The 22,777-nt window shown below is 40.1% G+C and overlaps 1 long non-coding RNA gene across 9 annotated transcripts in view; it reads right to left on the bottom strand.

The window, feature by feature from the left end:
- The window catches only part of LOC140686869 (uncharacterized), an 82,041-nt gene that overhangs the window by 39,588 nt on the left and 19,676 nt on the right, over nucleotides 1-22,777 (bottom strand). For 3 of the 9 annotated variants that reach the window (XR_012060839.1, XR_012060841.1, XR_012060842.1), the window contains exons 4-7: nucleotides 19,476-19,599; nucleotides 10,815-10,918; nucleotides 10,425-10,479; nucleotides 3,030-3,117 (exon numbers count right to left, since the gene is read on the bottom strand). This is a non-coding gene — a long non-coding RNA (uncharacterized lncRNA). Of the gene's footprint in view, nucleotides 1-3,029; nucleotides 3,118-10,424; nucleotides 10,480-10,814; nucleotides 10,919-19,475; nucleotides 19,600-22,777 lie in introns of those variants that run through there. The other 6 variants (XR_012060843.1, XR_012060840.1, XR_012060845.1 and 3 more) reach the window with 4 other exon arrangements.

The raw sequence follows: 22,777 nt of genomic DNA, 5'->3' as shown, positions 1-22,777 counted from the left end.
ACATATGATTAGTCATCCAACTCGCAGTGTGAGAGGCCTGGGGCTCACCTCATGCCCTCCTGTCAGGGCAACTGAAACCCAGCTCAGGAGCCAAATGGCCCCCCAGCGCTTCTAAGGCTTGCTTACTTCCTGGAATCCCTTTCTGGTTTGTCTTGGATTCTGAGTATTTCCCCTCACTTTCTTGACAATGAGCTATGCAGCTTGAAAGATGAGGAAGGAAGGTTTTATTTCTTAATCAATATTTTAAGGAACTTGTGTAATGAAGGTTTTAACAAGTTTCTATATCCCTCCATTGCCGAGGCAGGAAACACACTAGATATTTTCTAAATTTAGATATCATGTGCATTTTTTCTTTGCTTTTGTTTTCTTAACTATCAGACATTTTTTAATTAAAAAAAATAAGGCCACATATAGGATAGAGCCTTGAAGTGGCATACAAAATTAAAGGGCAAAGACAGACAAATGAGAAATACTCTACAAAGTTAATAGAATACATACACTATGGATCAGATCAGCAATTCTCTGTAACAGCTTGTTGAAACATGACCATGAGGTAAAACTTCTCTCCTGTCAGGAGATGGCCAACAGAAAATAGAATTAAAACAACAAACTAAAATTCTACGTCTGGTGAGGTATAGAAGGCTACTAGCTAAATGTGTCTTCTTTTGGAAAAGAGGGAGGCTCACCAGCTCTTTACTGTGGAGCCTGAGCCCAGGGGAGGGCAGTGAAGAACCGCCCTGTAAGTACCCAAGTAGCAAAATGAGTGATGAATAAAGAGACTTGAGCTTTGATGACAGAGATGATACTACTATTCACTTGTCCTGTAAAGTATGAGTTCACGTTCAGTGATCAATACCTCTGCGTCCTCAGGGATTGAGATTATAGGAAAGTGCACAGCCCGGGCCCAGACCTCCTCTTTGAGCTCGTGACATTGCACTTAGATGTCTCAAGGGCACCTCCAACTCCACAAAGACCTGACTTCACAGATCTCCTCCCATAGCAGGCCTGCCCAGGGCTCCTGGTCGGGGGGCAAGGTCTCCCTGCCTCTCCCAGCACGGGCCCATCTCTCACAGATGTGACTGGACCCATCCTTCAGGGCCCAGATTTCCACAGTCACCGAGCCCCACCACACACACCTGTTTTTCCAGGTACTCACTGGCACTCACTCAGCACTGACTCTGCTGGGAACCACACTGCCACGTTATATCACTGGATCTCCACAGCAGTCCTGGGAAGTTGGTACGTCACTTCTTTAATTGATTAAATTGTTTCACTTCCTTGAGTGTGTCATCCAAAGTGACACGGCTACTCAGCCACAAACCTGGGACTGAAAACCACTTAAAAATTGAACACTGCTACACCTCACAGCCACCCTACTCTGACTCATCACATCACCTCCTGCCGAGCCTTCTAAATGTTTCCAAGCATTCTACAATACAAAAGTGATCTACAAGAGCACCCCACTCCCCTACTTAAAATCTGTCAATGATGGTCCACTGTCCTTAAGGGAAAGCCAAACCTGGCCTGAGCACAGCCCAACGGCACGGCATCCGCGTTCCCTGCGCGGCCGCGCCGCCTCACCCACTACGAAGCTCTGCACTGGCCGTGTCCAGGACAGAGATGCTGACTCCGTACAACCTGGGGCTCATCTCACTCGAACAATGATCACCTTCTTCAGTGGTCACCCTCTTCAATGCTGACTCTCAAAAAAATATTTTTTCAGGATGAAACAATATCTTTTTCCTTACAACTTCAAGTCATTGATAATGAGCTCCCCCCAAAAGAGAGAAGACGTAATTCTCAGTCTCCTTATCTGTAAAGTGAGAATAACAAGGAAATATGTGAGGTTTTAAGAGAAATAATATTCATGTGAGGCTGAGGGACAATTCCATCATACAGTAAGCACTCAATATGTGCTTACTTAATATTAATAAGAATATATTGCACTCCAGCAACCTTAAATCAATGCTTTATGGCTTTGTCCAATAGACTACAGACAAACTGTTGGATGAACCCCTTTGAGCAGATCAGCACAAGTGTACTGGGAGAGGTAAGCGCTGACTCCATTTACAGCTGCAGCCAACCAGCACTACTGGGAGGGGGCAGTTTGCTCAAACTCTTTCATGTTGCTTGAGCATTTAGTTGTCGTTATTGAATAAAGGCATGTGTTGTTTAGTCAAAGCTCCTGAAACATAAATCTTCAAAGATTGATGCAAATTGGGTTTCAATACAACACTCTCACTAGAAATTATTTGAAAATGATAGTCTTAGCTCCTCTGCATATCAAAGGGCATGTTCTTAATGTATCTGACTAAATACACCAAAAGGGTTGTTTAAAAGAAATTAAGATAAAGCCATCCTGAATAAGCTCTAAGTATCATCTGCACAAAACCCCACCCAAGGGTCTCATTTCTCACTTCCACATAGGTGTTCAGGTAGCCTAACTTGGGTCTTGGATTCTTATAACACGGGGGTGGGAAGCGATGTGGATAGATTTATGTAGCAAATTTAAACCTAGGGTATTTGCAGTGTAGGAATCCTAGAAATAAACAAATTGATATATATACCCACCCTTAAGAAGCTCAGCCTTTCCATTTACAACAGCATTAAAAATGAAATGAGAGATACATTTAACAAAAATTTACAAGATTTGTACATTGAATATTTTGAAGTATCACCAAAAAAATTTAAAAGATTTACATATACGGAAGACATCCCATGTTCATGGAATGGTAGACAATATTGTTAAAAATGTTAAGACTCCCCAAAGTGATCTACATATTCAGTGGAATCCCTATCAAAATTCCAGCTGACTTCTTTGCAAAAATTGAAAAACTGATACCAAAATTCATATGGAAGTGCAAGGGACCGGGGTCAGCCAAAACAATCTTGAAAAAGTAGAACAAATTTGGAGGACTCATTTTAAAGTTTACTAAAAAGCTATAGTACTCAAGTCAGTATAGTGATGGCATAAGTTTGGATAAATAAATCAGTGAGACACAATAAAAACCCAGAGGGGAAATACTTACATTTACAGTAAGGTCTCCACGAGAGTGCCAACAACACTCCATTGAAAGAAGAGTCTATTCAACAAATGCTGCTGGGACAGCTGGGTATCTGCAGGCAAAAGAATGAATCTGGAATCTGGACCCCCATATTGTATATAACAAATAAAAATTAATTCAAATTGTATCACAGACAGAAATATAAAAACTAAACCTATAAACTTTCTAAAAGAAGGGACATTATAAATCTTTGTGGTCCTAGGATAGGTTTTGGTTTCCTAGATACAATACCAAGAGCAGAAGTGACAGAAGATAAAGGCAGATAAACTGGACTTCATCAAAATTAAAACTTTTTTCTTTCAAATGACATCATCAAAAAAGTGAAATTACAGGGGAAGAAGGTATCTCAAGCGATAGAGTGCGTGCTTAGCAAGAAAAATAAAATAAATCAATACATCTAATTACCTCCCCTATAAAGAAATTGTTTTAATGTTTAAGAAAACTAAAGTGAAAAGACAATCTGCAGAATAGGAAAAACATTTTACAAAGCATATATGTAATAAGAGACTAGTATCCAAGATATATAACAAATGCTTACAACTGAACAATACAAAGAAAATCGACCCAATTTTTAAATTTACCAAGGATTTAAATAGATACACAAATGTCCAATAAGCATATGAAAGATGCTCAGCATCACTAGCTAAATCAATAGCAAAATGCGATCTAATTTTACACCCAATAGGATGGTTATAATCAAACATGGACAATAACAAGTGTCATTCAGGAGGAAGAGATACCTTATATGTGGCCATTGGAAAGGAACAATGGTGCAGCTTCTTTGCAGAAGTCTGGTGTTTTCTCAAAAGATTAGAGTTATTTGGCTCAGCAATTCCACTCCTACATATTGAGTCATCCCTTAGAATCCTCGGGGGGATGGTTTAAGGAACCCCCCACCCTGGATAACATAACCCAAGGATGTTTGATTCTCTTTACAATCAGCCATCTGGATCCATGAAGTGGAAACTACACATAAGGAGGGCCAACTCTACAGCCAAAAGAATGAAAACTTATTCTTACAAAAACTTGTACATCAATATTCATAGTAGTATCTTTCAGAGTAGCCAAAAGTTACAAACAATATCCATCCATCAATGAATGGATAAACAAAATTACCAAGAATCGTCCTACGAACTTTTGGTTTTTGAATCTTTGACAAAGGAGGTGAGAACATACAATAGAATAAAAATAGCCTCTTCAGCAAATGGTGTAGGGAAAACTTGACAGCAGCATGTAAATCAATGAAGTTAGACTACTCCCTCACAGCATACACTAAAATAAATTCAAAATGGCTTAAAGACTTAAACATGTAGACAAGACACTATAAAACTCTTAGAAGAAAACATAGGCAAATCATCTGACATACATCTCAGCAATGTTCTCCTAGAGAATTCTACTCAAGGAATAGAAATAAAAGAAAATTTACATAAGTGGGATCTAATTAAACTTACAAGCTTTTGAATAGCAAAGGAAACAGTAAGCAAAACAAAAAGACCACCTATGGAATGGAAGAATATATTTACATTGAATGAAACTGACAAGAGCTTAATTTCCAGAATATATAAACAGCTTTTACTTTTGATAAGAAAGAAAAACAAACAATTAAATCCAAAAATGGGCAGAAGACCTAAACAAACATTTCTCCATTGAAAACATACAAATGGCCAATATGCACATGAAAAAATGCTCAATATCATTATCAGAGAAATGCAAACCAAAATTGCAATCAAATATCAACTCTCACCAGTCAGAATAGCCATCATTCAGAAGTTCACAAACAATAAATGCTGGAAAGGCTGTGGAGAATAGGGAACGATCCTACAGTGTGGTGAGAATGCAGTTTGGTGGAGCCATTGTGGAAAACAGTATAGAGATTCCTCAAAAGACAAAAACTTGACCTCCCATATGACCCAGCAATCCCACTCCTGGGCATATATCCAGAAGGAACCCTAATTCAAAAAGACACCTACACCCCAATGTTCAGAGCAGCACTATTTACAATAGCAAGACATCAAAATAACCTAAATGTCCACTGACAGATAACTGGATAAAGAGGTTGTAGTATATTTGTGCATTAGACTACTATTCATCCATAAAAAAATAATAAATTAATGCCATTTGTAGCAACATGAATGGACCTGGAGAATGACATTTTAAGTGAAGTAAGCCAGAAAGAGAAAGAAAAGTACCGTATGAGATCGCCCACATGTGGAATCTAAAAAAAAAAAAAAGCCAAAGAAACAAAAAGATAAACTTATCTACAGAACAGAAACAGACACAGAGACATAGAAACCAAACTATGGTTACCAGAGGGGAGATGGTATAGGAAGGAGTAAATTGGAAGTTCAAGATTTGCAGATACGGACTATGTATAGAATAAACAGCAAATTTATACTGTATAGCACAGGAAAATATATTTAATATCTTATAGTAACATGTTTAAAAAAATATGAAAATGAATACAGGAATTTTCCTATACAACTGAAGTGTTGTGTTGTACACAAGAAAATGATGCAGCATTATAAACTGACTAGACTTCAATTAAAATATGTTTAAATAGACCAAAATGAACCAAAAGAAAAAGGATATTATCAAACCAAAAGAATAAAGTACTGATTCAGGTTACAACATTGATGAACCTTGAAACTTTATGCTAAAATAAGCCAGACACAAAAGGGCTAATAGTGCCCTTTTAAGTAAACTGCATCTAAGTGTTTATTGTACTATTCCTAGAAATTTTCCGGAGGTTTGAATTCTATCAAAATTAAAATAAAATATATTATTCATTAAAAACATAAAACGATTCCTCACAGGAAGGCTTTAATTATTAAATGCAGAAATGCATTTAAAGCTCCTGGAACAACACTTTGCACGTCCACAGACAGTCACTGCTATCACTGCCACTCAGAGGTTGATACCAGCGCTAATGAGTGCTGCCTCAACTCGCTGCCCTGCAGACTGGAGTGAGGGCCTGGGCCCTGACAGGCAGGGTGACCGTGAACCTGGGTCAGACACAGCCACGCCCCAGATTCTGCATTACCTAACTTTCTTATACAAACTGCTACATATAACATAAACACGCTACAGGGATGTATCTTACAACACAGGTAATATAGCCAATAATTTACAAAAAATATAAAAGGAGCATAATATTAAAAATTGTGCATCTATTGAACACCCTGAAACTTATTTCATATTGTAAATCAGCTATACCTTTATAAAAAATTAAAAAATAATTTTAAAATATTATCAATTTAATATTCCATTCGGTTTTTAAGCAACTACTAAACAGCTTAGAATGTAAAAAAGCATTTAAGTATGATAAATTTGCTTACATATATATTTACTTTCAGCTTCCTGCTAAAAGAGAATTTAAACAATTTTTTAAACACTGCTTAACAACCATAACAACAAAAAGACAAAAGTGAGAGTGAAGAGAAAATGGAGATTCAATACTTAAATAAAACCAGGGGAAGGTAAAGTCATGAAAATAGATGCCTTGAAATCAGGGTAAGTGTTAAAGATGGACTAGATATTCAGCTGTAAGATTCTTGGCAGCTAAAGTAAAAAGAAAAAGATGATGGGGTGGGTGGTAGAGCTCAGTGGTAGAGCGAATGCTTAGCATGCAAGGGGTTCTGTGGTCAAGCCCCAGGGCCTCCACTAACAGATAAATACACCTAATTGCCTACCCCTCAAAAAGAGCCCCAAAGAAAAGGAAAAGAGAAATTTCTTTATGAAAAAATCTGATATTAAATTTCGATTAAATACATAAAAAAAAGAAAAATAGAAAAAGATGTGTGACACAAGCGATAATGCCCGTGAGATAAATCTGTGGTGGCTGCTGACAGGTCCCCATGTCCCACGTGGGAAAATGTGAAACATCCTTCTCACCACTCAGAGTCATCCTCAGCCCACACCACCCCTCCCCATGTTAAATGCAGGAGCACAGGCAGGGCCCGGACTTTGCTCTCTCTGTGTCATCACAGTGAGACAGGTTGGAATGGGGCAGAGCACAGCCATTCAAGGAAGGCCACAGCAATTAACATCAAAATGGTGAAGCACTCAATCCCAAATAGGCCTTGAGGCTCAGGATGAAGAGATTTAATTTCTAGCAGATCTTGAGCATCATTATACACCCACTGTAATAGTAACATGGTGAATAACAAGCCCCAGGCACCATGGCAGTCCCAAGGCTAGCCACAAAAGGTCAAAGGGTGGGAAATGGCCAACTTCGTGGTAATTCCATTCCCTTGCCCTAAGGCTGGTCCTTCTACTTATTAGCATATGAAACTGCCAAGCCCATGAAAACAAGCAACACAGTGTCACCACTCTCTCTCCCTCTTTGGAGAAGTCCCACACTATGTCTGTGGAGTGTGTACCTACTTTTATTTTTCAGTTAGCATTAAAGATTTTTATTTCAAAATACAGACGTTTTGTAAGAATTACAGTCAACAGATGACACTTTAAAGTCAGCAAGGCTTTGTTTACGCTTTACCCTAGTTCTAACAGATTTCATACTCTAGAAAAAAAAAGAGAGAGAAAAAAATTGAAAAAAATAAAAAATCCTGCCATATTTGAAAAAATTAAGTTCAACTATGATCAACTTTCAAATAAAAATGTATTTCATATTAAATATAAAAATGATCAAAAACGGTTTTATATCTGGAAACATCCCTTGAAAACTTCCTCACATTCTTTTTTTTTAAGATTTTTAATTGATTTATAATCATTTTACAATGCTGTGTCAAATTCCAGCGTTCAGCACAATTTTTCAGTCTTAAGTGCACATATAAACACTCATTGTCACATTCTTTTCTCTGTTACCATAAAGTTTTGTGTAAATTTCCCTGAGCTATACAGTATAATCTTGATTATCTATTCTACAATTTTGAAATCCCAGTACCTACTTTTAATCTGAGCATACAACCCCAAAACATCGTAGTGTTTCTCTTGCCTTTCAATATATATCTTTGAATAAATCTACATTTACTCAAAATTGGCTTGCTTTTGAATACTTTCCTGCATGAAGCCAAGGACCCACATCCGGCGGGGCACATCCCAGTGGCTCAACCAAATGCTGGGACACAGCCCTTCTCATGCCCCACGTTTTTTCTTGTATCAACAGGACAGGGTTGTGAAGGGAGCTCTTAGGCCCCAGCTAAGGGACAGAAGCAGCACCAAAGGCTCCAATTGGCGGGCAGCCCCTCCCCCAGCAGGGGCTTGTGGTTGACCCAGTTCTCTGTGTTTCTCTGTTGTGCTGAATCCCCAGCCAGAGAGCGTTCTCCCTAGGCCTAACCCCACAAAACCCTTCTCTCCAAAATACAAGCACATCATGTCACATTCCTCTTGTTCAACCAGGAAATGTTCAGCCCACGTTTTCCTTCCCCAGTAAAAACCTAACTGTCCTCCCTCCGATCCCACCAATTCTTTCTTTGTGAGAACTCTGCACTCTCCACACACCATCCTGAATGCTGGTGCCTTGCTGGCTGGGATCGAGATGTTTCTGTCTCACATAGCCCGCGTCCTTTCACTTTCCCCTTGCTACCTTAAAAAAGTCTTTCCTGAGTCACCCACTCATCTGATTCTGAACTTCACAAAGTGCTGAGCTTACACTCACTATGTGCATACCCCCCAAGTTTTGGCTAGGTTTCCTTCACAAGATCTTCATTAAGGAGCTGCATCAAGAAGTTTAAAGAGGCTACTCTTACATCTGTGAGGAGGAGCCTGAATAAAATTTAAATGGCTTTGAAGCGAGAGTTAACCAGGGGCAGAGAGGTCACAGGTCTTAGTCAACAGTGTCACAAGGCAAAATGTTCTTCAAAGGCTCAGAGTGGCTTCTGAACACGGAGTTGGCAGGGAGGAGGTGCCAGGCAGTGAGTGGGGTGAGTGACAGAGGGCACGTTTCCCCAGCTGGGGAAGATAGGTTTTTTTTGTATTTTTCCAATTTCTTACTACCTTTTTCCCTATTGTCACATACCATTTCCTATGAATTAAGAAAATCAATGTCAGTCATTTGGGCCACTTGGGAGAAGCTACACGATGCCATTCACAGGGCTGGGACATGACAGCCACACCAGTCTAAGTTGAAAGACCAGTGGGGGTATTTCCAAGTTAATCACGGGCATGCAGCAAACTCCCCAGCTTCAATTACCTCATCTCAAAAGTGGGGGAAAAAACTACCAAGCAAAGTGTGGGATGATTATGGCCGACATCTGTTTACTACGAAAGTGCTCGTGACAGCTACCGCTAAATGGGGAATGAGTATAAACAACGAGGCCCTGTCTACCTGAGCACACGTGCCCTGCCTTCCTGCCTTGGTGCAACATCAGAGCTTGTTTAGCTGAGATGAACGCCCCCAGAGCAGCCCCCACGGGAAAGCTCCCATCTCTGCACCGCGAGACGTGTTCCTTTCCTTCTCAGAGCTGATCACATTTTGCAATCGCCTGTTTTTATTATTATACCTTTTGTAACTGCCTCCCCTCCGGAGTTTTTGCTCAAGCAGCACAGGGCCAGGTGTGTCTTGCTGCCTGCTGGGTATTCTGGGCTGGATGACAGCCGAGCCAACATCTGGCTCTGGTGCTGAAAGAAGGCGGTATAAGTCCCAGGGGCCCATGCTGAACCAAGGCCCCTGCACCGAAAATTATGGCCTGAGTTAGGGCAAATTACACAGTCTTCTTTACCCTGAGATTCCTCATCTGTCCATGAAAATAATTGCCCATGGCACACAGAGTTACAAGGATTAAGGAAATCACCAAATTCACAACCTTTTCAAGGGGCTACCAGTGCGCCCTCAACAGACACATGCTGCCTTTATGGCTCTGACACACGCCAAGCAGGGTGGCCGGACAAAGTGAACACTGCTAATTGCCAGTGTGTTAAGTGCTTCATGTGTGCTATAATACTCTTTACAACTTACAACAATCCCAGGAACAAAGGAATATTATCATGCCCATTTCACAGATTCACCAACAGGTTAAGAGAGGTTACATTCTAGTCCAAGGCTCTATGGTGAGGAAATGGCGATTTAAACCTGAATCTGGGCCCAGGCCTGGGATCTCTCTCTCTCCCATCCACCTGACCACTTGCCTATGAAATCCACCTTCCAATAAACAATCTGCAGCTGGCCAGCTCTTAAATGCATTGTGTTCCACCGTTTGTCAATGTTGGTTAATTACCATAAATTGTTCTCAGAAACCACTACAGAAAAGAATGGTGGACTCACGTCCCTGCATACAAAGGAGAGGAATTCTGCCTTGCCTTCGCCTGTAATGTGCAGAAACCCTTCCCTACACCAACAAATCCTTTTGTATGATTCCTCCATGTTTATGTTTGCACACGGCTTATTAAAGTAGAATGTACCTGCAGTAATTCCATCTCGGTTGCTTTCCAAGTTTGCAGATTATCCATAATCAGTCTGTGAAAGAAAATAGTACAATGTGAATGAAAACACTGCAACCATTTCAGTAAACAAAGAATGCTGAAACCAAGACATCAGTGGCTGCCAACACACCCCAGAAAGGAAAGGCCTGCAGCCCAGCCTCTGCAGCCACTCATAACAGCGCCCTCTGAGCAGACTCAGAATAAGAAAGGACAGGATACTTGCCCTAGATAGCTAGGTGCTTGTCTAAAGAATGAATTCAGTGAGTCCAAATATTTGCTTCCTCCCATACATAGAGAAGCACTAAATTCTTGAACTTGAGACACCTGGCTTTCTTTAGATAACAAGCAAACTTTTGTTGTTCCAACAACCTGGTCTTTGTTGTAAATCTCCTATATATCGTAGCTCCTCCTCAACCTCTTCAGAGCAGTCCCTCAGTGCGATCTGGGAGACTGTCATCCTTGCTCGAGTCCTCCTGCCAAGTAAAACATAACTCTTAACTTTTAGGATGCCCATGTATTTCAGTCAACAGTTTTGGACACCATGAAGGGACCCAGAGCAGACTTCTCTCCAACTGAACTCTCCGAGGAACCAGAGCCTTGGTAGCAGCAGTGGTCCTTTGTGCCCGTCCTCCTCCTTGAGGAGTCCAGATGAATTTGGGTGAGTTTCTCATGGTTCTAGGATCTCCCATATTGGTTGATGATCCTGAGATTTATTTGGTGGTGTATCCAGGTAACTGGCCCTCCAGTTGAAAAATACTGAAGGGAATAACCCACCCAGTGGAGACATGCTGGGTAGGGCCTGGTTGAAAGGTAACGGGAAACACCCACCTTGAGGAAACCTCTGAGGTGGGACTGGTGGAAACATACCAGGAAAATACTCACCCAGTGGAGAAGTCCCGAGTGGGTCCAAGTTGAAACACACTGGGTTCAGGACTGAGTTCTTAGGTAAGAGGCTGGTCTAATGTTTTCCTCAATTTGATTACCTCCATTGAATTTTTTGGGATAAAATTAAAGTTCTTATGAGGAACCTTTCAACTCGAAAAATGGGAACCTCCTCCTGGCTGGTAACAGCTTTCTCCGCTGACAGAGAAACTTGCAGGAGTGGTAGAGGCAAATACTTAATGCCATAGAGTTGTCCCTACAGGAAAACTTATTAGCAATTTTATTTTGAGAACCAGACCTTAGAATGGTGAATAGAACTTTCAAAAAAAGAAAAAAAAAACAGAAAAGGAAAGAAAAGAAAAAGTAATCACAGATTGCGAGCCTCCAACTAATTCCACAGCCAGGTTTATATACGTACAAAACTAACAAAATTAATTGGGAATTAGAAAATAAAAACTCACTCTGAAAGTAACTATCCAGGCCTGTTAAAAACATTTTCTGGAATTCTGAACTCATAAAACAAAATCCCCTTTAGGGGGAACTTGGATTTCTCTTCCTATGTCCTTGAAATGTAAACGTTTTATCTTTTTCTGGGTATTTTATGTTTGTGTATGTATGTATGTATATATATGTTTCCTTTTTTTTTAAAGGAAATCTTGGACTCTGCCATACAAAAGGTAGAAGTATTGTGTACATATGGTGGCCACGCAAATAAATTGGGATTCTCAAGAATCCTTTGACAGAGCAGTTCTTTGGGGAACTGGAAGCGTGTGTCTTTGTCTAGCAGATCAGAAATATAAATACAGCAAACAGTGACCTAGGACTGAGCCTAATTAGCTCAAGGAGATAAAACTTTAGAACAAAGAAGTTTTTGGCATTTTAGAACTCAGAACTCTGACAGATCCTTAAGAATTTGTCAAGAAATCTTAAATGTCTCTTTCATAAACAGTAAGCCTTAGTGATTTGAGCAAGCAAATTCAGTTTACTCCAACTATTATTATACTTATCTCATAAGTAAGTTTTAAAGTGAAGCTATGAAATCTCCAGCTTTTGTCTGTTTATAAGCCTGCGTACACATTATAGATGTGAGATATTTCTACAGCTAAAAAAAAAAAAATGAAAGTCAAAGAGCTCTGCTTAATTGGCATAAAAAATAAGAGCTTACAAATTAAGTATTTTAAAATAAAAACTGACCAAATTGAATTTCAGCTTCACGTGAACTGGAAAATATTCAATATTAAGATAATATTTGATATTGTTTAGTTTAAGTATGTTATAATTAATATAGACATCTTTAAAGTCATCAATATTAAGTATACTACATTTACTGTATCTAGGTTTAATGAAAGTCAAATAAGATCCTGTTATATCTGGTGCAGATTTGTCAAAAAATATTATAGTAATGTGGTGTGGTAAAATTTTAAGTAAATTAAATACAAATGAGATGAGAGCTTAGGGTAAATTTTTAAAATATATTTTTAAAATGTATGCTTAAGATAATCTCCAAATGTTTGGTATCTTTAAATTCTAGATTTGTGCTACTTTAAGTTAAATGATAGGATTTTATTAAATAGCTATGCTATTTTTGGATAAAATAAGATTGAAACATGAATTAATTAAGATTTAACTTCCTCTTACAGAGAAATAAAGGTGTTTAGAAATATTAATACATGGTTGGTGCCACCCTGAAGTAGTCTCTATTATTAAGGGAATGATCTCAGTATCCTAGGAAAGTAAGATAAATGTGTAAAGGAAGATATAAGAATGAAATTATATTTTGTTAATGAAAAATAGTGACTTTCTCCTGAAGCTGGTCACTTCTGAATAGAACAGAAAATAAGGGACACACTAATATGACTATAGAAAGCTGTGGAAGGCATGTGGAAGAGGAACCCTAAGGAAAGAGTTTTGTACGTAGTCGGAATTGGCTAAGTTTAGAATCAACTTGGGCAAAGTAAATGAATCTTCGACTTAAGCTGGTACAAGACTAGATTTGGTTTTCTCTCTGTTAAGAGGACAAAATTTTTTTAAAATGTTCATTCACTTTCAGTAACAAAATGTAAAGCATATTATACCACTTACCTGATCTGTTCTGCCTTTACCTTTGACATACTTTCTTAATGAATAAGTACTACTTTACAGTGATCTATATGTTTATCTGACCAAGCTTTTTGAAATATTTTAATAAGCTCCCCAAATATCAAGTTCTAATTAAAGTTCTTTTAATCTCCAGTTAAGTTTGGGATGCTACAGCGTGCCCCTGAAACATCCCAAAAAGAGATTTAAAACTAGTAAATTTCATTTGGCATGTTAAATACATGGTATTGTCAAATGAATAATAAATCTTCAAAGGTTATATTGTATGAGAAAACATTATTAACATAGATATTCTACATATTATATGGACTCCCTAAAATTATGGCATATCTAAAATGTTACCAGTCATATTTCTGGTTATAGTATGCAGGTTAATTTATTGATTTTAGTGTAATGGTGTTGAACCATGCTTTTAAATATTTTGTCATTTATAGACAGTTAATTGTTTCCATCTGGTGATTTTGCAAAGTGCTTTCTCTTCAAGGAGATTTACTGGTTTCTAATAAATTTCAAACTATAGCACTGAACTAAACTGGGTAAGAAATTTTAAAGGTCTAATGAAAACTGATTTGAAGAATTAGTTACATCTGGTGAGTATGGTTATAATTTTTGATTTTGTCTGAAATACTACTGGCTTTTAACCTGTTTCCCAGACATAAATAAACTCTTCTCCTTAAGCAAGCTTTGATTCACAGCAATTTGATGAATTATACCTATGTAATCTGATTTGGAAGTGTTATCTTTTCCCTCTATCTGATCCCTCAAGAGACTAAAATCTCTTAGGTCCCCAGTGGCTCTATCAGAAAAACGAGGAAGTTCATCTCCTAACAGATATAGGAATCCCAAAATATTTTAGGGATTTTAAAGAGAAAAGAATTTACCTAAATCTGTAAGGCAGAAACCCATGACAAGCCCTTGATGTTGCTTTCCTGGCCTTAGAAAAGCTTATTAACATTCTACCCTGAGACTCGTTATTAAAAGTTCCAACACAGCCAATTTAAAAAAGCCTATATGATCAAATAATCAGACTTGTAAACAAATTGTCTTCATTTGGCTGTATTTGAGAAATATTAGGGTAATTTTAGAGAGAAAAAAGATTATATTTTAGTGGATATTAAATTCTAGTTTTGTTAATTGAGGTCTATATTTAATAAGACACATTCCAGATCATTCCTTGCTGTTATGTCACATTGCTCTGTTTAATTGAATTATGAAAAGGATACTCTAGGTTTGTTTCTGATGCTCAGTAATCTATCCTTGGGTAAAGTTCCAATGCCCAATGACCTGCAGCCAGGGGGTTATACATCATGGAACAGGCATGACTTAAAGAACTGTCTCCAACCTGAATAGAAGGACCCTTTATCAGGTACTCTTAAATACACCGTACACACCAAAGCTGAAGGAAACAGACTTTCGGATTCATTTCCTATCAGAAACAGCCCCTGCAGTGCACTGGCCTATAGAACACTGCTCACCTTAAAACAATGCTCAAATGGAGAAAAAGCTACCCAGGTCAGGATGAGAAGAAGACTACATCTGAGCTAGACAGCTGACCCAAGACACCGGACCAGGACTGTATGCCAATTACTTTGATAATTTCTCCTACCTTTGATTATGAACTACTCCAATTGTTAAGTTCATGGTAAATTACCTATGTCTAGTACTTCTATGTTACCTTGGTGGGTTTCCCTACTCCATGGCTCTAACTAGATAGCCCTCAGAAATGTTATTCTAAAAAGGTAATTATATTTCTGTTTAGGCAACTGTGGAACATACAAGTTGGGCGATCTCACCTGGCCAATTAATACCTGCTCTGGCCCTGACCATAAATAAGAAATTTCTCATAAGGTCACTCAAACTCAATCGGAAACACAAGCAAAATTTTAACCCAAATATGTAACTCCTCGACTATTAAATTCTTACTCGTGCCTTTATTAATGTTACTAGCTTTATTACTTATATCCTGTCTATTTTATAAAATTGTTGTCTGTTACATTTCCCAATGTGTAACTAGGTCTACAAGATTGATGATGGCTAAACATCTTGAAGAATTAGATAAAATTTATAACCCTGTATAAAATAATTGTAATAGTGTGATTCTAGGTATAGAAATGAGCAACGAAGGGCAAACATTTTTTGGATCATAATAAACTAGTAAGACAGGCGATCCTGAGAACTTTTAGTATCAACAGATCCTGATAAAAAACCTAACACCTTGAATGGCAGTTCAGAAATTTCTTCAGCTGAACTAGGTATGAGCCATCCTAGCACCGTGGGACAAAATTGGTCATGAAATGTCTCTCAAAATATTGGTCGAATTTAGGACCAAGTCGGAGCACTGTGAATGAAAATACTACAATGTGAATGAAAATAATGCAACCATGTCAGTAAACAAAGAATACTGAAACCAAGACATCAGCGGCTATTGCCACCCCCAGCGAGTACATGCCTGCAGCCCAGCCTCACAGCCACTCACAGTGGTGCCCTCTGAGCGGACTCAGAATAAGAAATGACAGGAAACTGGCCCTAGGTAGCTAGGTGCTTGTCAAAGAAATGAATTCAATGACCAAAATGTTTCCTTATTCCCATACATAGAAAAGCACTTAATTCTTGAACTTGAGATACCTGGATTTCTTTAGATAACAAGAAAACTTTTATTGTCACAATTACCTGGTGTTTGTTGTAAAGCTCCTATATAACCAGCTCCTTCCCTACCTCTTGGGAGAAGTCCCTCAGAGTGATCTGAGAGGCTTTCATCTCGGCTCGGGTCCTCCCTCCAAATAAAACATAACTCTTCACTTTTAGGCTGGGCGTTTATTTAAAGCAAGTCCTAGAAGAGACACAACTCATCAATTCTGTAATGGAACACACTGAATCAGGAACCAAAAGCGTGTTCTAGCCCAGAAAAACTACGGGTTCCCCTTTCTTCCTGTCATTATACAATCCCACCAGAACTCATTACTTTACTGTCTGCTCAGACCAAACTTAGAGAAGAGTCAACTCAACAGAGTGCCTTGCTCTGAAGAACCGCCTGCAGAAGTAAGATGGTCTGCCTGCCCTCCTGCACGCTCTGCTGACCTCTACTGTCCTCCTTGGAGACCAGGCCAACAGAGCTGTTCCCAACAGCTGCAAAGTCCCACAAATTAAATAAAACATTTATTTTATACCATATGTAACTTATATACCCATCTCTGAAAACAGCTTTGACAGAAGCCCAAATCTTCAACTTTAATCTGCAAAGTCACATCCGGTCTCCAAGGGAAAACAGGTTTTAAGACGATGCTAAGGCCTCCCAAGTCCTCTCCACTACTGTCAACCAAACTGCCTGCAGGTCTGCAACTGCAGGAGGCTACATGTCTGCTTTTAAAGCAACCCCTTCCTGTCCTCGTGTACTACAATGTCCCTCTATGCCCTCCCATCTCAGGGTAAGAGCAGCCGCTGCAGAAACTTGCAGGGCAACACTGACAGAACGGGACAAAGAGGATCAGAGCTAAACTAAGCCTTCTGATGACACGAGCTTGTCACATTGTCTCTTTACAGATCAAGATATATGTAGAAAGAGGTTCAGTGATATTGCTCAAAGTCACACAGCTAATAAGTGGCAAAGTCTATATCTCTGCTCCTCCCTCCGGCAGGACACACCAGCTGGGACACCCACAGAATTCTCTTGTGCCTGCCTGACCAGTCCTTTCTTGTCACTCATAACCCACCACAGTGTCGGACCCTAGCCTGACTTTTCAGCATCTTTTTCCTCCAGTCTCTCAGTAACAAGGCTGCTCGGGCCACTGTATGACTTCCGACTCCCCAAAACCTCTGTGTTCAGGCTGGTCTTGCCTATGCTTCTGGCCCCCTGCTCAGAGGGTCTTCCTCCCCTGCAGGAGGATGTTTCCACTCTCCGCAGGAACACCCACACAGGGGAGCACTCCTCTCACCCTCAGCACGGCAAGTGTCCCAGGCCACATCCAAATCTGCCCCATTAGGACTGCGGGTGCCCAGGTCTGCTAGTCAGACCAGCAGCCTCAGAGCCAGGGATTATGCCTGGGTCACCCTGCAAACCTACTGCCCGCCTCACAGCCCCCAGCCAGCAGGTCACCTGGAAGTCACAGCAAGTGCCCCACCTAATCCAGAAGTCCCTTCATTTGCCAGCAACGCTGATGACTGGCTTCCAAACTTTGGTCAGTTTCACACAAAACAGGAGCTTCCACTGTGAAGCAGGGGGTTTTCACTTCTGCGCCCCATCCTTACTGGAAACGTCAAGGGATTCCAAAAGGCCTCTTCTCAACCCTTTTCTGATGACACCCTCCCACCCACAATACTCATATGCTCAAGAGAATTGGGTCCACGTAATTTTGTTTCCCTTACGCTAAGTGGCTCAAAACACTGCGGGATTCTTTCAATTTGAGTGTATTTGTACTCAGTTTCCCGGCTTTAATCAGTTTTTTTTCCTCTCTTCAGTATCCCTAGCAGTTGCCACTTCTTACTCCCTTCAGCAGCCTCCCTCCCAGCATCTAGTCTAGGAAATCAGCTGTGATGAGGGCCCCGGGTGCAGTCACAGAAGATGCAACTAAGGCACAAAGAGGCTACATAATTTGCTCAAGAACATCAGCCTCAAACCCCAACATTGTGTGCCCCGTCCCTCTTTTTAACTCTTATGCTAAACAAGCTTTTGTAGATTATGCTAATAAACAGATGTGGTATCAAAATACATACAAGGACACAGATCAACTCTAAGATGTTGATTAACTCCACTATTTTGTTTCTATTTGTTTTATTTCTATTAAAAACATTAAGAACCTCTGCCCTCAATATAACAAAATGTTACTGGGTTTTAAAAACAGAATACTGAGGTGTTAAGTGTGTCATTACTCATACTTATTTGTATGTTCACAAGACAAAAGGATTTGAAAGTCTCTCTCCCCCCCTACTCACTACTGGCTCTCACCTGAGCTCTCAGAACACACATCTAACAGTCTTTCACTTTACCCACAGCTGAACTCATCAGTTTTCCCCCAGAACTCCCTCTGCATGTTTCCCTCCTAAGAGAACAGCAGGACCATCTCATTAATCCACCCAGAAACCTGGGCCTTACTGCATCCTACCTTCACAGACAGCATTCATCCTTTCCTTTTTACCATCTAAATATGCCTTCAAACTTTTCAATTTTACACACTGACCCTCACACAGCTCAAGTAGAAGCCACCAACACTGACCACCTGGACTCACAAGTCTCACAAGTGGCCCCAAAGACACTCTCCCCTACTTGAGACAAATTGGACTGTGTCAGTCCCATGCTTATAGGACTCTTTTCAAACCCACTGTTCTTAGAATAATCTCCCAGTTCTTCACCTGATGAATGTCTTTGCCATGAAACTCTCAGCTCAGGGAGGGCAGGACCCGCCCTCTCCACTCGGCCCCACCCTATGGCAGAACTTCAGCTTGGGAGGACCTGCTGAGAAACACCAGCCTGTATCTAAACCTGGTCTTGTGTTCTTAGCAAACTGCTTCACTTATCCATACAAATCCAAGGTAGATTAGAAAGATTTTAGATGTTGAGCTAGACTATTGATTTGGGGATTTTGCACTAGCAACCTGCAATTACATGTTCTAATCATACTGTCTTCTAAAAACCACACCCAAATTTAAATACTAATTGTGGAATGTCTTTGAAGTAAAAGGGACTGTACTTTTACAGACTTTATGTTTTATAACATGAACATCCTGCACAGGGTCACAAATGGAACTGCCTCACAAGTGACAGAAGCCAGATGAGAGGCATATATCAACAGGTCACAAAGATGGTAAGAGCAAAGTTGATTGTACAACACCCAAAAAAATTCCTCAAAGAACTGAAAACTCTGAATTTTCAAAGAAAATGTTATCATATAAAGAAATAAAATAAATAATCCTCTTCATCAGGGTTTCAAGATCTGACTCCAGAATTTTTAGCAGACCATACTGAATCCTAGCACAGAAAAAACAGATGGAATAATGGTGAGTAAGTTTCAGAAAAACTTCAGTAATTCCTGCACTTGTAAGTGGGCACACACTCACCTGCTGAAGGTGAATATAGATCGCATTCTGGAGAAATTTGGAAGCTTCCAGGCTCCGCTTCTGGATGGCAAGGACACGGACAGCTTCGAAGGATCTTTCTAACTGAGTCATCGGCATTCTAACACTGCAGGGGTAAAAGGAGGCCCTCAGTCAAGAGTAGAGATGTTCCTGTCGTGTCTCACAGGCTATGCCTCAGGGACTCAGTGCCCTGCAGCAGCCCTGCCCCAGGCAAGGACCCACAGAGTGGCCCACCCAAGCAGGAGGGGCACTGTGCTTGAGAAAGCCCATCCCCGATGGGGGCAAGAGGAGCTGATGGGGTTGTGTGAACCTATAAATGCTCACAGAAATACACCTGCATATATTCAAGTGATACAATTAACAATAGCAGGCTATTTAACAAAATTTCAATTGTCAGTGGAAATTTTACCATTCCTTTCCGCTTGTCCCCTGCACTCTGAGACAGGCTTAGGCTCTCTCACACCTGCAGCTCTGATGCAATAGTTGTGAAGTCATTTTAGTTTGCTGCAAGTGTCCTTGCTCCCCGTGTCACTGTGAATGTCCTCCCTAACACAGTCAGATGTCTTCCTGGATCTCTCTCTGAGTTCCTTGCTCCTGTTCCTCAGATCCAAAGATAAAGGGCAAGTGAAGACACATGACCAGAAAAGGCACTGTGCACTTGACCAAAGTCCTCTGTGACCCCCTAGGTTAGTGCTGACCACCCCTTAATTTCGATTCTCAAGGTTCTGACCAGGGTGACGTTCAGACACGAGAGAGTCCTGGGTAATTAAAGGCTGCGTGTCTTGGGCACGGGGACAGGTGCAGGAGATGGTTCTGGAACCGGGCCCCTCCACACCCCTGCTTCTCTCTCTCCGGAGGCCCTGCTGCCAAGCCCCCAGGCTCCATGATCTTCTCTCCTTCTCTTCTACTCTACTCCAAGCCCTTTTTCTCTTCCTTTATTCCCTAATTATTCCCAGCTGGAATAATTTTTCAATCACAGTACCTGAAAAATTTTCCCGCACCTGAAAAAGAGGTCTCCAGAGGTCAATGCCCATATGCTGGTTCCTGAAGACAGCCCCTGTTTAGGGGGACCCTCACCAACACTCACAGGGCATCAGGCATGTTGAAGGGCCGACCACTCCCAATAAGAGTTTGCTGTGACCCCAAGGCATGCACAGCATTCCTGATCACAAAAATGTATTTGGACCACTTATCCGTTATTAAGAAGCAAAAATAAAAAAAAATTGCCCATATTTATTAATAAAATTATTTATCAGATGGAAAAAAATTGTAATAGAAAAGAACAAGTTTGACTCCATATTAGATGTGTTCCTTTGGCTTTTAACCTGTGCCCTGTTTTCTAGGCTCAGACTTGCTAGCTCTGCACCTTTTATAAAAGAAAGTTGCCTTTAGACTGAAATATCCAGGACAGACTATTCTCCGGGCTTTGATCTTTAAGGATGTTAGTTCTTCTGCACTTATGTAGAGATGGCACGTTGCAAAATAGAGAATAAACTTTGATTTCTTTTGGAGGTTTTACAGAGGCACCATGATTTGACCTACATGGACGGCTGCAAGAACAAAGGATTCCAAAGAAAAACAATTCATACAGCAAAAAGTTTGCAACAACCAACCACACCCCCACGCCTTTTTAGTATAAAAGGAGACTGAATTGTGACTTGGGGAAGAGGGTTCTCCAGGATATCAGTATGCCATCCTCTGAGTCTGCCAGCTTTTCAAATAAAGTCACTTTTCTTTGCTCCAACACTTCATCTCCTGATTTATTGGCCTGTTATGCAGCAAGCGGAACGAGTTTGGACTTGGTAATAAAATGACTGCATTGGTGGCAGTATGTCTCCACTGTTTCCTCATTTCCAGTATGTCACAACCTATCAATTTTATATGCTGTTTAACAACACAACCAAAAAACCTATCATAGGGAACTGATTCTACAGAAATAAAGTTATTTCTGCTCCTTCAAAACACTTTTTCTTTTCTATTTTATTTTGTTTTGCTTATTGAAAACAAAATAAAAGTGAAATCCTTTAATTTCACGTATTTTTGTTACAGCTATATATTTTAAATACTACAGAAAGATTTAAATTGCATTAAAAAATGTTCATATATTATTATAAAGATATATACACAATCAATGCAGATTAGGAAAGGAATGGATATTTACTAAAAATCCACTGCACATCCAGGCTTTTACAAGCATATCCTGGAATATAAGCTTTAGAATCCAGTGGTCACCCACCCCCTTTCTCAACGCCGAGTGCCTTAGTAATCAACAACCAAGGCACCATCATAGAACCACACGATCAGTATTTTAGGTATAAATGAGGGAATTAGCTCATTCAATTCTAAAACAAAAACCTTAAAATAAATACTGAGCTTAGTTACAGACAAAGAAAATTGTACACACAAAAGTAGTTTCTTCCCCAAGTTCACTAAGCTAATAACTGGTAAAGGCAAGTTTTGAGCTCATCTGCCTGATTCTAAAAACTAAGGTGGAAATCACATTTGATTGTGGAGGGTCCAGCAGCACAGCCTATCACCCTATCTTTGTTCAGATCTAGTCTTAGACAGCCTGGGACAGGACCCCATTCCTATGGAACTCGAGGGCTAACGATAACACAAAGGATTTTATATCAAGTAGTTTCTTATATCTCATTTATAAAAAGTGTCAGCAGGTCAGCAGAAAAAACTGGGAAATACGAGTGGGTCCAGAGCTTTTTCTGATAAGTAACTCTATTTATCAGGACAGAGTGACCTTCCCATGAGAGGCCACATGGACCTAAAGTAAAGGCAGGTGAGCAATGAAAACTAGCAAGACCCTGGAAATCAAGCAAGAAGGATCCCTGCCATCCCCCAACAAGTTACCTCTTCACCCGCGTGGACACGATGGCAGAAGATCCAGGTTCTTGTCCAAGTTACACTATCATGGATTCACACCCATAAACAGTTATGACTCTCTGCTGTCTTAAGTCCTTCCCAACTCAAATATGATGACACCAATATCTCAGGAGAATGTCTATGTCTCCACTTCCTCTCTTCTATTAGGAGAATAATTCTATGGCCACAAAGCAGAAATCCAACTAAAAACACCATGCACGAAGCCAGGTGAAAGTCTGCGTAAGACACTTTGCTCTCACGGTCAGTGAATGAAAACTCAGAATAAGTGGTTCTTCCCCCTCAGTAAGTGGGAGGTAGCCTGATTGTGTGTGTGTGTGTGTGTGTGTGTGTGAGTGTGCACGCGTGTGTGTCTAAATCAAATACAATGAATTCTGGGATGTGTACAGTTT

The sequence above is a fragment of the Vicugna pacos genome, chromosome 18 (assembly GCF_048564905.1).
Source record: "Vicugna pacos chromosome 18, VicPac4, whole genome shotgun sequence".
In the NCBI taxonomy this organism is placed as follows: domain Eukaryota; kingdom Metazoa; phylum Chordata; class Mammalia; order Artiodactyla; family Camelidae; genus Vicugna; species Vicugna pacos.
The sequence above is the reverse complement of the archived record's forward strand: the minus strand, read 5'-3'. Positions and strand labels throughout refer to the sequence as shown.